Consider the following 16,334-nt stretch of genomic DNA (forward strand, 5'->3'; position numbering starts at 1 on the left):
TTGGTCTAATTTCCTATCCTTGTAAATATTAGACCCGTTAGGTCTTGATCTAGTCATAGATCTGTCAAAATTTTCCTATCTTGGTTGATGTAAGGCCTACTTCTAGGCCACGTTTTTCCCAAACTTATTACATTTGTAATTCCAGTATTGTTGACAGATATCTAATCATATGGAAGTTATTATCCAAATGCAATCATATTCATTCAAACATACTATTCATTATGCTGTTGGACTATGGAGAGTTAGTCCATGAGTCTCTCTCATTATTCATTTATTCTTATCCATGTTGTCATCTTTTTAAATCTACAGTTAAAAGATGTCGCCGCGTAGAAATCCAAGGCGTAACCCAAATAACGAAACGTCGATACCACCACCTCAACCACCTCCTCCTTTCAACGCTACTATGTTCTAGGCAGCCTTCACAACAGCCGTAGCAGCTACCGTGTCAGCCATCAATACTCCTGTCCCTAGTGGATCGGGAACAGGTGCACATCCTTCCAGCCATGGCGAGAGCCATGGCCATCCCAGGGAATGCACCTACAAGGACTTTACAAATGCTAAACCCCGAAACTTTAATGGAACTGGTGGGTTATGGTTTTAAGGAAATGGATTGAAAAGACGGAAGCGGTCTTTGAAATCTGCGCCTGCCCGGGGGGCAATAAGGTCAAGTTTGCTACTTGTACCTTTTCAGACAGAGCGCTAACTTGGTGGAATGGCCATGTTAAGTCTCTGACTATTGTGGTGGCAAATTCTATCAGCTGGGAAAACTTGAAAACCATGCTGATGAGGGAGTACTGCCCTCGAGGGGAAATCCAAAAACTCGAACAGGAACTCTGGGGTCTAGAAATTGTTGGTTCCGACATATCAACCTATACGAATAGATTCTGTGATCTGGCAATTCTATGCCATGATATGGTTGCTCTCGAGAGTAAGAAAATAGAGATATATCTGGGGACTGTCGCCCCAGATCCATTCAAGTGTGTTAGCATCCAAGTCTGTCACTTTTGACAGGGTAAAGGAGCTGGCACAATCTCTCATAGATCACGGGAAACACCAGAACCCAACAATCCCTACACCCCAGCTATAAAAGGGAAACAACAACGACAACAAGAAGAAGAGGTGGAACAAGAGGAAAAGAGGAGCTTCGCAAGAATCCTCAAAGAGACAACAACTTGTGGCAATCAATGCTGCCATGGTAGCCCCTGTTGTCCCTGCAAACCCCATACCAGCAAAAACTTATGCTGGAAATCTTCCGAGGTGCAACAAATGCAACTTCCATCACCACGGACCTTGCAAGGAAATGCAGTGCTCTAACTGCAAAAGGAAGGGGCATACAGCTCGTTTCTGCAAAACTCCAGCAGGGCCGACCGCCCAAGTTCCTAAAGCCGGTGTGGGCCAAGCTTGCTACGGTTGTGGCGAGGTGGGCCACTACAAGAGGAACTGCCCTAAGGCGGGGATGGTTGGCAGAGTAGGAAGAGTTATGGCCATAGGCCACGAGGAAGCCGTAGCTGATCCTATGATAGTTACTGGTACGTTTCTCCTTGATAACTCTTATGCTTGCATACTTTTCGACAGTGGAGCAGAGAAAAGTTTCGTAAGCCATAAATTTGCACACCTACTTAAACAAAAACCATGTGCATTAGATAAATCATTCACGATAGAAATGGAAAACGGGAAAACAGAAAGTACTAATTGCATATACGTAGGTTGTACTTTAACTTTAGATGGTCATACTTTTGAGATAGACCTCATGCCGGTCCCAATTAAATGTTTCAACGTTATTATCGGCATGGAATTGTTGAGTCTTCTTCGCACCGACATCATGTGCTTTGAAAAACCAGTTCGTCTTAACCTTCCTAACAACGAAACCTTAGTTATCTATGGCGACAAACCTAGTACGAGCCTTCACATCATTTCGTGCATTCAAGCCCAGAAGTGCTTACAAAAGGAATATCATGCATTCCTCGCACACATCGTCGATACAAGTCAAGAAGTAAAAGACATTCAGAACATCCCCGAAGTATGCGTCTTTCCCGACATCTTTCCAGAAGAACTTCCCAGATTACCACCACAACGCCAAGTCGAGTTCAGAATCGACTTAGTGCCAGGGGCTACTCTTGTAGCCAAATCTCCTTACCGTTTGGCGCCGGCAGAGATGCAGGAACTTTCCAGTCAGCTTAATGAACTTCTCAAGAAGGGATTCATTAGGCCAAGCTTCTCACCATGGGGAGCACCGGTCTTGTTCTTCAAGAAGAATGATGGATCATTTCGTATGTGCATCGACTACAGGGAACTCAACAAGCTTACCATTAAAAATCGTTATCCCTTGCCCCACATAGACGATTTATTTGATCAACTTCAAGGAGCCAACTACTTCTCGAAGATAGATCTACGATCCGGATATCACCAACTACGAGTGCTAGAGGAGGATGTTCCCAAGACAGCCTTCCGAACTCGTTATGAACACTACGAGTTTGTAGTGATGCCATTCCGATTAACTAACGTGCCCGTAGTATTCATGGATCTGATGAATAGGGTGTGTCGTCCTTACTTGGATCAGTTCGTCATTGTCTTCATTGATGACATACTCATCTACTCCCGAAGTAAGGAAGAGCATAGTCAACATCTCCGCAGAGTCTTAGAAACATTATGATCGGAGAAGCTCTACGCGAAGTTCTCTAAGTGCGAATTTTGGATTCGAAGAGTCGAATTCTTGGGCCACGTTGTTAGCGAAGAGGGAATACACGTGGACCCTTCCAAAATCAAGGCCATTGAGAACTGGTCAACTGTGAAAACCCGAAATTTCCATTCTATACAAACCATATCAAGTCAGTAGAAGATTAGAATAGTTACAGAGAATTTCCAGACTTTTGGGTATAAGTTTGAGTATTTCAGGATTTACACTTAAGGAGATATTAGGAGAGTGGATGCACTAGGGTTTTGTGCAACACTATTATTCCAAAACTCTATGATATTAGAGTTCATTTCGGGAATAAAATATTTTCTGCCAAAAATCCCAGGACTATATATAGAATTCTGAACCATGTTTATTCATTAGTTACATTTCCAACTAGAGAAAAGCCGAATTCTCTCTCAAGAATCTTCGGACTTTCGTTTCGGAAAGTGAGTACTTCTATCTAGTGTTGTTTTAAAGCTTCTTATATGCTTAATACACTAGAAATCATAGGAAAACACTAATATCTGAGAGTTTACCGCCCAAGAACACCTTGGGGAGTAAACTCTTTTAAAAGGGCCAAAGTGTGCCCAATGTCCCTCCAAGCCTTAGAAATCAACCTAGAAACTACCATGACATGTTTAGACCACAAAATCAAAAGAAACAAAGGCTAGAAGTGAGTTCACGGCCAAGGATGTTCTTGGGCCGTGAACTCCATTTTTAGGTGCCAAAACACCCTAAAAGCCTTCCTTAAGCCAAGAGACTAGTTTAGACATGTACCTAATGAGTTTAGGACTAGCAAACACCATTAGAACATCAAGAGTAAAGTGTTCATGGCCCAAGAAGTTCCAGGGCCGTGAACTCCAAACAATAAGGTCAATTGATGCTATAACCTCTTCTAAAGCCTTGTACAATAGCCTAGTTTAGTTCCTAGTTAAATTAGGGACTTGAAAACACCACAAACACCCTTCCAAGGGAGATTATGGCCGTAATCTCCATGGGAATTGGTTCCAGTGACGTAAACTCCTAAAAGGAGTTATATAATGCCCTAAACTCTTCCATAGACCAAGCCATTAAGTAGAACTGCTTCTTGGGGCCTTAAAATGCATCAAACATCAAATGGAAACATAAGTATGAGCTTACGGCCGTAAACTCATGAGTTTACGACCTTAAACTCATTTGGTAGTGCCATTAGGGCCGTGAACTCCCTTATGGAGTTTTTCTTGAACCCTACACATAATAGCTTCCCCTACAAACACTTAGATGCAATCCTAGAGGCTAATAACACTTGATAAAGGTGTTTAGCATGTCCTAGGGTGTCTTGACTTATTTATTAGTTGTTTATAGACTAATTTGTTACATATATGTGATATTATATGTTAACTAGGATCATAGAGTGTGTTCAAGACTTCACTTGACACCTAGCAGTCCTACCTCTTCAGTTCATCCGTATCACCCACAACAGGTGAGTTCATACCCCTTAATCAATGTTTTAAATGTTTTTAAATGCTTTATGGGGGGATCCAAGTAGAATCATGCTACTTATTATATCAATCACATGTGATTAATAAGCAGCATTCAAATGATTTACTATTCATTAGCCGTTTTACCAAACAGTTTCCTTCAAATGATCTTCATAAATACTTTATATGTTTAAAACTCCTTATTAAACTGTACATTTTACTATGTATGTTTCATTTCAAACTTATTTACAATTGTGTTTCAAACAAATGTTTCTTTATACTTAAACTGTTTTATCAAACCCATGCTTTAAAACCGTTTTATAGATTGACATCAAGTCGATCTTTTCTTAGATAATAATTATGTTCAAAGGTTTTACAAAACTTATTTTATGGTTTTATATTATCAATTGCATGCCTCTATATGTATAGTTATATAAGAAATGTTTAAAAGACTTAGGAAGGCTATCCACCCTATTTCCTTTTCGCGCTTGAGATGTGGTCTGGTGGGACATCGGGTATCCGTCCGAAGGTTGTTTAAATATTAGTTATATATCATATGTACATATATAGTCATAAAGGTCCTTCCAGTTCATCCAATGCCCTTGGGTAGCAAGGGTATACTTCCATGTTCGTACGTACCAGTTATATTACTAGTAAGCTACCATATGCGTAGTTTAGGAAGATACTAGAACTATTACTAGAACGCGATATCATACAATGAGTCAGTTCATTCATGAGTCAATACTTGCTATATAGAGAGAACATACATTACAGCTAGTACACACAGTACATTACTATACATGCTAGATAGAGAGAGAACACACATTACAGCTAGCACTCGTAGAACATTACAGTACATTACTATACATGCTAGATAGAGAGAGAACACACATTACAACTAGCACACGTAGAACATTACAGTACATTACTATACATTTACATAGATACATCTACATGAGTACATTTACATGATTACACTTACATGGGTACGCTTACATATACGATAATAGGACAGACGTCACTAGGTGCTATAGCACAGAACAAGTTCAGGATCTAACTATACCGATGAATCGCAAAGCATTGTGATAGTTATATCAGGTATACATGATCATAGTAATGTGGATGTTCACGGCGTGCATATATGCATGGGCGTTTAAAGGTCTCAAAATCCCTTTGACAGGGGAGCGTCTAGCCTGGGATCTAGCCATCACATTATACCTTATCCCTCAAATAAGGCAATAGGAGTACAGAAGTAGTCATTTATTACAAATGCTACAGTACTTATAAGAATTACCCTAGACTTAAGGTAATTAGTACGACTGTAGTTCGACACTACACCATAGTACTATTTCATTTTTCCCATTACATTCACTTCGTGAACATTCACACGACGCACGGTAATGTAGAAACTATATTTTTGGTTAATGATAGTCAGATTTGGGAAAATACACACTCTTACAAGAGCCACACACACAGACACTAGATGCCTTGGTAGAAGGATACGATTAATAGGAAACATAGGGCTTCCTAGGATCATACAGAACATTTTCATACTTACAGTTCATATACACTTTCAATACTTACAGTTCATATACATTTTCAATACTTGCAGTTCATATACATACAAATACCTACATACAAATTAAGACACTAAAATACTTATGATGTCACCAGCTTTAAAGCTGATACTCTCTTTCAAAATAATTTGTATCCTCAGGTCAACCATAGACAGGTACTGATGCAAGGTTCAGGGAAGATGGTGCTCGTTCAAGACGTATCTTTCATTTTGATTTACTCTTTAGTGTCTATTATATATTGACAGAACACACTTGTATTAAAATTATATTATTCACGCAATGGATGATGTTGTTGCTTGTTTACTACTTTTCATTGTTGTGATACTGTACATGACGTCCTCCGCCCTAGAACGTTTCCGCCGTTCATGGTTTTGGGGTGTGACATTAGCACCGAAGACCCCTACATAAATTCGTCAGTTTCTAGGTCTCGCTGGCTACTATCGCAGGTTCATTCAGAACTTCTCCCGCATAGCGAAACCTGTTACGACATTGACCCAGAAGGGCGTGGCCTTTGACTGGGAAGAGAAACAGGAAAGAGCATTCCAAACGCTCAAGCGAGCCTAGTGCACCGCACCAATACTATCCCTCCCCGAAGGGATAGAAGACTTCGTTGTCTATTGCGATGAGTCAAATCAAGGACTCGGATGTGTTCTGATGCAGCGAGGTAAGGTCATCGCCTATGCCTCGAGACAGCTGAAGACACATGAGGTTAACTACACCACCTACGATCTTGAACTAGGAGCAGTTGTGTTTGCTATGAAGATCTGGAGACACTACCTGTATGGTACAAAAAGCACGATCTTTACAGACCACAAAAGTCTACAACATATTTTCGACCAAAAGGAGCTCAACATGAGACAACGACGATGGGTCGAGCTACTCAGTGATTACGAATGCGAAATTCGTTATCATCCGAGTAAAGCCAACGTAGTGGTTGACGCCCTAAGTCGGAAAGAATACTCTGGTCGTAGAGTCAAATCTTTGACTCTAGCTATCCATTCACACTTCTCCACGCAAATTAAGGAGGATCAGCTCGACGCTTTGAAACCTGAAATGTTGCAGGTGAATCCCTGAGAGGGATGGATAAGAACTTAGAAGTCAAGGGTGGCGGAGCCTTATACCTCATGGATCGGATCTGGACACCGAAGCACGGTGGCTTCAAAGACTTGGTCATGACCGAGGCACACAACACTCGTTATTCCATCCACCCAGGTTCAGATAAGATGTATCTGGATCTTAAAAAGTTATACTGATGGCCTAACATGAAATCAGATATTGCTACCTTCGTAAGTAAATGCCTTACTTGCATGAAGGTAAAGATCGAATACCAGAAACCCTCCGGTCTTCTGCAGCAACCGGAGATACCAGAATGGAAGTGGGAGTGGATCACTATGAACTTCATAACCAAGTTTCCCAAGACAACAGGTGGACTTGATTCCATATGGGTCATCGTCGACAGATTGACCAAGTCTGCACACTTCCTACCCATCAAAGAAACTGACAAAATGGAGAAACTTACGAGAACCTACATTAGGGAGATTGTATGATTGCACGGTGTTCCCATATCCATTATCTCAAACAAAGATAGTAGATTCACTTCTAGGTTCTGGCAATCGCTAAAAAGTTCCCTAGGAACTAGGCTAGACATGAGTACAACCTACCACCCACAGACCGACGGACAAAGTGAGAGAACTATCCAAACCTTAGAAGATATGTTGCGAGCCTGTGTGATTGACTTTCGGAAAGCTTGGGATACTCATTTACCCCTTGTCGAATTTTCCTATAACAACAGTTATCACACGAGCATAAAGGCAGATCCTTTCGAAGCCCTCTATGGCCAAAAGTGCAGATCCCCTCTGTGTTGGGCTGAGGTGGGTGATACCCAGTTAGCTAAAGGACGAGTTCCTGAAAGCACTCTCACTGGTCCGGAGATCATTCGGGAAATGACAGAGAAGATCATTCAAATTCGTGAACGATTGAAAGCCTCTAGAGACCGACATAAAAGCTACGCTGACAAGCGAAGGAAATCATTGGAATTCCAGGTGGGCGACCGCGTTCTACTGAAGGTCTCACCCTGGAAGGGCTTGATACGCTTCGGAAAGCGTGGGAAGCTCAATCCAAGATACATAGGGCCTTTCGAAATTCTTGCCCGAATCGGCCCAGTAGCTTACAAACTCAATCTACCGCGCGAGCTCAGTAACGTACATTCTACCTTCCACGTCTCGAACTAGAAAAAGTGTTTGTCCGATGAGACTCTTGTTATCCCACTCGACGAGATCGAGATCAACGATAGCCTCAACTTCGTGGAAGAACCGGTAGAGATCATGGACCGAGAGGTCAAGCAAACTAAGAAAAGTCGTATCCCGATAATGATGGTTCGTTGGAACGCCAAGCGAGGACCAGAATTCACTTGGGAGCGAGAGGATTAGATGAAACTGAAATATCCTCATCTTTTTGCTTAGTTAATTGTAACTACTTATTTGCTTAAATTCTACCTTCGGGACAAAATTCCTTCTAACGGGGGGATGATGTGACAACCCAAAATTTCTATTCTATACAACATTTCAAGTCAATAGAAGTCAAAACAAGTACTGTTAATTTTCAGACTTTTTAGAATAAGTTTGAGTACTTTAGGTAACACTTTAGGAGATATCAGGAGAGAGGATGCCCTAGGGTTTATTGTGCAACAATAAAGTCCCGACACTTTAAAAGTTTAGAGTTTTCGGCCTAAAATTGGTGTTTACGTCCGTAAACCCTAAAGGGGAGGGGTACAAAAGTGGCACTTAGCCATTTTTAGCATTTTTCCACCTTTTCAAGATCAAATCTCAAACTCTCTCAAGTATCATCCAAATATTTCTTCCAAATCTTCATCTAGTAAGTGTTTCTAACCCTTTCAAGTTAGTATATCACTTAATCTAGTGATTTAACACACTTCTATCCGTTAGATCTTTCCAAAAGGGTGAATCTTCAAGTTTCACCAAGAACACACTAGTGTTCTTGGACTTTTGGCTCATTTCGAGCTTCTTATATTGTAAGTACTTCTATCCTAGAGTATGTTGAGGCTTGATACACTTCTTTACATCTAGAAAACACAAGGAAACACCATGATCAAAGGTGTTTACGGTCCAAGAACACCTTGGACCGTAAACCTTTCTTTAGGGGCCAAAGTGACCCTAGTCCCTTCCTATGCCTTAGTAACTATCATGGATCCCTTCATTGATATGTTAAGGACTTGAAAACACCAAAATACCATATTCCATAGGGGTTTACGACCGTAAACCCAAAGGGAAATGGTCTTAGGGCCGTAAACTCCATTTAGGAGTGAAATGGTGCCCTAACTTCTTCTATAGACTTATACTTCAAGAGGAAACACTTCTAAGGACTTAGAAACCTTCAAATAAACAAATGGTCAAAGAGGTATGAGTTTACGGCCGTAAACTCATGGGTTTATGACCGTAAACTCATTGAGTTATGGTCAAGAAAGCGTAAACTCATTTAAGGGGTTCCCTTGAACCCTAAGCTCAAAAGCTTTATCCTACAACACTTAGATGCACTCCTTGGGACTTATAACACTTATATAAGGAGTTTTACATGTCTTAGGATGTCTTAAATTTTTCAATTAGTAGTTTAAAGACTAATTGGATACATACATGTGTTATTATATGTTAACTAGGATCTTTGAGTGTGTACAAGTATTCACTTGACACCTAGCAATCCTACATCATTCAGTTCATCCAAACCACCATCTACAGGTGAGTTCATACCCCTTAATCAATGTTTTAAATGATTTTAAATTCTTTAATGGGGGGGGGGGGGTGGGGGGAATACAAGTAGAAAACAATATGTTATAGAATCAATCACATGTGATTTATAACTGTGTTTTCAACCAACTGATCTCACATACTTCAAAATGTGATACATGAAATGGTTTTCTGTCTTAAAATATTTGGTTATCAAATGAATTACTTTTGAAATGTTTTATTATATGACATCAAGTCATTGTTATTTATTGTTCAAAACTCTTAAATGTTTTACAAAACCTCTTTCATGTCCTTGATCAAATCTATATCTATACACTTATGTTCATATATATATATATATATATATATATATATATATATATATATATATATATATATATATATATATATATATGTATTGATATGAAAACTTTCATTCTTCATTCAGTTCCCACACTCTTGAGTAGCAAGGGTGTATAAACCTTCTTGGACCACAAATACATTCCAGTAAACTATTATAGGGTTAGTTTAGGGGATACAAAACATTACTCCTATTACAAGGAATCACACCGGACTTAGTTCATTCATGAGTCTATACTAAATGCTATATGAGGAGATACACTTACCTGGATCCTCTTACATGGATACACTTACATGGATACACATACATGGGTACTTGTGCCTAGATACTATATGATGAGATACTATTACATACTATACGTGTAGATTAGTTCTGTCTATCCTAGTACAAAAGGATACTATGCGGGACTAACCATTCCGACACCCAAGTGTTAGCAATAGAGGTAATGAACATCTACGGATGCCTACGGTTAATACTTATACTAGGGGTACCTTTATGGGACTAACCATTCCTTCGACCTGCTGTTAGCTACAGAGGAAAATGAACATCTACGGAGGTTCAAGGTTAATAGTTTTCGGCAGTCGCGATGTCGTGTTTATCCTAATACAAAAGGATAATACTTATATGGCTATATTTTCCCTATTACTTTTATTTTGTGATACGTTCACATAAACGATGAGGTAGACTATATATTGTTAATAGTAGTCATACAGGGGAAAAACCATCTTTGTTACAGCAAAACATTCAAGTCTTGGTAGAAGACTACTTTCAAAACATTCGGGTCTTGGTAGAAGACTACTTTTAGGGCATTAGGAAATATGGGATTTTCTAGGGTTTTCACACTTATATCAAATGTTTCATTCAAAGGTTTACATGACATTCATAACAGCTTTCCAAAACAGAGTAATGACGCTTAAATACTTATGAATTCACCAGCTTTATGCTGATCTACTCTTTCAAAATAACTTGTATTCTCAGGTCACCAGTAGACAGGTACAATGACCAGGTTTCAAGAAGACGGAGCACAGACAAGACTCGTCTTTTATTTTGATTACATATTTTGGTGTCTTATTACAATGAAAAAACACACATGTATTAAAACTTTACTTTTGATGCAATGGATGATGTTGTTGCTTCTTTACTACTTTACACTGTTATGATACTTCACATGTCGTCCTCCACCCCTGAACGTTTCCGGCGTTCTTGGTTTTGGGGTGTAACAATAATAAAATTTAAAATTTTCGTCAAAAGTATAAAAGTGAACATTTGACCTGCTATAGGGCATTATAATGAAGGTTCAAAATGGTTTGAATAGAATATAATTGAATATAATATAGAAGAGAGAAAATATAAAGTTCAATGTGTATGTATTGAACGCATCATGAGATATTCTAGTGTAAAATGGTGGAGTTTAAAGAAATTTTGGAGTTATTTCTCCTGGTTGGCAGTCCATTCAAATTCAACTTTTAGGAGAGTTGAATGGATATTATATGCCCTAATATAACATGTGGAAAAACAAAAACTTATAGCTCGTTAACTTTTATAGCACGTTTAGTTTGTTGGCGACTTGAAGACAATTCAAATAGTATGTTTTCCAAAAATAGTACAAAGCATAAAACTAACTACCTTGTAAGTCTATTACTTCCCATATCGACTTTTGTAACAAAGAGTTTTGGCCATCTTTTTCTTTTTCTATGTTAGGAAAATATATTCATATTTTTCGATCATAATTTGTATCCATATCGGTTTATGTTTGTGTGAATTGTATACCAAATTGTACAAATCGTCCTCTAGCATTCTTAAGATAAAACTCAAGCTACTAGGGAAACTTGTGTTCAAGAAAAGCTAACAAGCAATGTATATCAGCTCAAGCAAAGAACCTGATTGTTTGATCACAATATGTATGTGACCAATTTGTGTTCAATTTAGGTATTGACTCGGCAAGTGTTGGCAGCACAAAAGTGACTTGGCATGAATATTTTTGGTTATAACCAAATTTGTTTTTAGAAGAGTAAAATACTCCGCACGTGTTCATTTGCTTGTGTGAAAAGAGACAAATATTGTATTATTCATTGTGAGGCTTACATAGTATTAGATCTTAAGGTTCATTTCGTCAAGCGTTGATAAAGAAATCAACGTGAGGGTTTTTTACATTTCGTTTTTATAAAACCCGTGAAATTTAAAGTTATCTATCTTAAGTTTTCTCCCAACAATTGTGTTCGTCAATTTGTTTTCGGATTGAAAATTTTGGGTTTAAAAACATATTCATCCGTCCTCCTTACCTTCTTCAATCTTTTCATACTAATTGGAACTAATAGTTATAATTGAAAGAAAACAGTAAGTTGATATTATAGCTAAAAATTTAACTAAATTATGCTCAGAGAGAGACAAGTATGTTGTTATTTTTGCAATTTTCTCTTTTTCTATTGACATAAAGAGAAAATAATCCCTAACGAACATACCCTAACAAAATGAACAAACATAACTTATGACACCTATCTCTTTGATTCTTCTTACATACCCATGGCATTTAGGATTAAATGAAGCCCGCAACCTAATCATCTTGCCTCTCGCCATCTTTCTCCCACTAATATCATCAAACACAGTCCACAATTTCATAACACAAAAAGCCTTATTATTTTCTTAACAAAATCATAGAACTAATTTTCTCTTCTCTAATTACGAGCGTTTTTCATGGCCCATAGGCAGTGTAATGACATGCAAGTCCTTTCTTCAACATTCGTTGTTGTCTAATCAAGTTTCCAAATATTACTTGCATTACATTTCACACCATCACATCATCTAGATTCTAGTTGACACCACCATTTTAGTTAACACAACATGATAATTTGTTAAATAACATGGCATGATGACGTGTTTTGTTTTATCGACACAAAAATAACTCAGTTAAAAGACTATAAACACAAGTAACACAAAAAGATAAAATAAAACAAATCTCTAGCTTATTTAATTCATAAAGAATAATAAAAGACATGAAAACTCATGTTAAAATTGTGTCAAATTTTGAACACAAACACGACTTTGTGGATAAATAGCATTGCAATGCAAAGAAAAATGTTTTTTGTGACATATGATTATTTTTTAAAGAGTAAATTACAATGATAGTCCTTTTGGTTTATAAAAATCAACAGTTTTAAGGCAAACCTAATTTTTTTTGTCACAAGAGGGTCCTTTGGTTTGGAATTTGCTCTAATATTGATTCTTGTGGATGACTTAGCCATGTGAAATACCCAAAATAATAGACTTAAATTTAGATATAAAATGCTTACGTGTTAACCATCTTGTGGAAATTTATATATATTGGACCACCTAAAGTAGATAGCAATACAAGAGGGTTCTTTCGAGTTTAAGAACGTCCCCCTGAGGTTGGTTTAGGAAATCTATAAAGCATGTAAGATTGTTTTTTATTGAGCACCGTTGGTGCGTCGTCTACCTCCTCCACCATTCAACAATATAATTACTTAGGGGTTGTTTGTTTACCTCTTAATGCCTCTTAAAAATAGAGATATCTGAATTTTTTCAATTAAGAGTGTTTGGCAGCATCTTATTTTTTGCCTCTTAATTTTTCAAAAGGCTCTTAATATTTCAGATATGAGTATGCATCTGAAAAGAAAAAAGAGGCACGCGTATTTCACTTTTCCTAACCTATCCTCTTCAGTCTTCACCCTCCTTTCTTTTTCTTGCAGCCCTCAAAAAGACTCGCCTTCATCCTCTCCGTTGCACTTCACAGAGGACCATTGTCGGCCGGCGCACACACCACCTCTGTCGTAGGTCACCGTCGACACCACCGCCCCCTTCTCCTCCCACTCACCCCCACTCCGTTCTGCCTCCCTCCGGCTAGAGACGCCGCCTTTCTTCCCCTCGCACACCGACCGCCGCTGCCTACTCCTTCCCCTCAATTGCAGTAAAATTTTTACTGTTTATTCTACAAAAATGTGGAACCATTTTTAACATATAACAATTTCTGATGATTTCGTTCATTCATATTGTTTCTTAATTTTGATGTAAATTTCCAGGTAGAAAACATGAGATAGCAAGGTTCCCAAACTATCATTCCGTTATAGATGAATTTCGTTATACAAATGTTGTTTATTATTTCCATTATCCAAAGATTAAAGGATACAATCTGTAAATTGTTTTTTATAAAGGTGTTTAGTGTTCACATAATTTTTTGAAGGTATTTGGTTTGTTGATTGTGTATGTAGGACTATTCGATTTTATATAATGAATTATGCACATGAGGTGTTCGATGGAATGCTCGAGAGAAGTTATTTATGTTATGGTGAAGAAATTATAACTATACATATGGATATGATTTTTGTGTATGCTTTGATATTAATTTTAGTTTTAATTGACAAAAAATTGCTTATATATATTATTAGATTTTAGAACATGTCAATTTTATATGTATTTCAAGTTGTTTTTGTTAAGAGGGTAAAATGGTCATTTTTATTATTTGACACAAAAATTCAGATGTTCCAAACAAACAACATTTTAAAAATTCAGATCTTAAAAATTCAGACCCTCTTAGAAATTCAGACATCTTAAAAATTCAGATCTTAAAAATTCAGATCCTGCTAAACAGCCCCTTAGTTACCATGATTCAGTGACTAATGAGACTACCGGTGGCTATTGAGAGTTTTCATTGTTGGATTAAATTTGACGTAGTATTGAATATTCTTCATAATCGAATCTCATATTCGCTGGATAACGATTTAGGGTTTATGTTCTTACTTAATCATTTAATTATTAAGTTAGATTGCTTGTATTTTATTAACTGAGATCAAGGACAATCTAGTAATTTTGACATTTTGTTGTTATGTTCTATGTTTACCAAACACTATGAAAAAAGTTTGTTCTGTTCTGTTCAGTTCTGTCCAATCCAATTCAGTTATGTTGTGTCCAATCTAATCCCACATACCAAACACTGCCTATATGAACAAAATCAACGATGAAAGATAGAGCGGTGGAGAAAAATTATGGATAAAATGGCTCCTGGAGTTGAATGTTTTCTGGCGAGAGAAATTAAGAGTCAAATAGAGACTTGACCAGTTTAGATTGAGTTATCGACAAAACCTATAAAGCAGGTAATGTTTTTAACCTAATAATGAGAAAGAAATAATATCATCATACATAAATCCATAGTTTTTACACCCCATTCCCGAGTTCAATTTAAGAAGAAAAAAGAAAGGAAATTGGTGAAAGTAAGAGGAAAGTAAAAGAAATTGGTGTTCCCGAGTTTCATTAAAGGAAGAAAGTGGAAAGAAATTGAAGGATCACTTTCCTTCTAATTTGGAAGAATTTGGAGAGAAAGAACAAAATGTTTAACTTTCCTTCTACTTTTCTCCAACTCGGAAACACAAAAGACAAATTTATTTTCTTTGCTTTTCTCTTCTTTTCTCTCCTTACTTTCTTTTCTCTTCTCTTCTTTTCCTTGCTACAACTTGGGAACGGGTTAAGAAAGAATCGATTGCATCCATTACATATTTGTGTGATACATACCATCTCAGATTGATTTCTACAAGGAAAGAGCAAAGAAGTGGTGGGTACAGAGAGATAATTTATTCATACCAGAAGAAGATGATAATTTATAGGCGGTCGTTTTTTTTTAGAGAGAGAGAGAGAGAGAATTGAGAGGGTATAGATGGTGGTATCTTGGGGAAGAGACGTATTGGTAGAGAAGGTGGTGAAGCAGGGATTATACTTCACGAAAGACTTCAGGTCTTTTTCAAGCGCCAAGAAAAGCCCAAGTAAAATACACGCCGACTTAACAAGGAAAGTTCAATTAAAATTCAATCGAAATTCCGCAAAAATCACCCAAAAATACTTGCTAAATTGTGAAGCCCCACTATCTCTCTCTATTTATCTCAATTTTAAGCCATGATGTCCATTAAAACATCAAAAAATACTTTTAAGGCCTCACCCGAAATAGAAATGGTAAACTTCAATGCACTTGTATGATTATTTCTTTTTAAATTCCATATTATAATAGCATCTCTCTTATACCACCTCTTGTCAACAAAATCAGAAGATAGCATATGACATTTACCTCTCTTTTCCCTCCATCTTATAATGGCTTCTCTTCTATACAGCTTTCGGTGGTATACATCTCCTAAGACAATATTTTTATTTTCAGTTTTGTCATTCATTAGTTCTTCTTGTGAGTTGAGCATAATCATGGATTTATGCTTCTTCCATATCTAACAGTTAAACCTAGAGGGCCTCGTTTTCTACCCAAATAACAGAACGGTCCCCCATATCTATAGATACTTACATAAGAAATATTATTCTTTTCATCACATTCATTTGAAACTCCCATGTATTTTTCCTTTTACCACATTCATTTGAAACTCTCATTACTTTTCAATTTTTTTCTAATAATAATTATAAGTTGGTTAATAAGGTTAAATAAATATCAAACCTAAAGTGTAATCATATATAATCTAAATTTACATATTAAAATAATATCTTCATTTCTACTTATAAAGTTATATTTTT

This window comes from Lactuca serriola, chromosome 9 (genome assembly GCF_051521515.1).
Source record: "Lactuca serriola cultivar US96UC23 chromosome 9, Lser_US96UC23_V15, whole genome shotgun sequence".
NCBI lineage: Eukaryota > Viridiplantae > Streptophyta > Magnoliopsida > Asterales > Asteraceae > Lactuca > Lactuca serriola.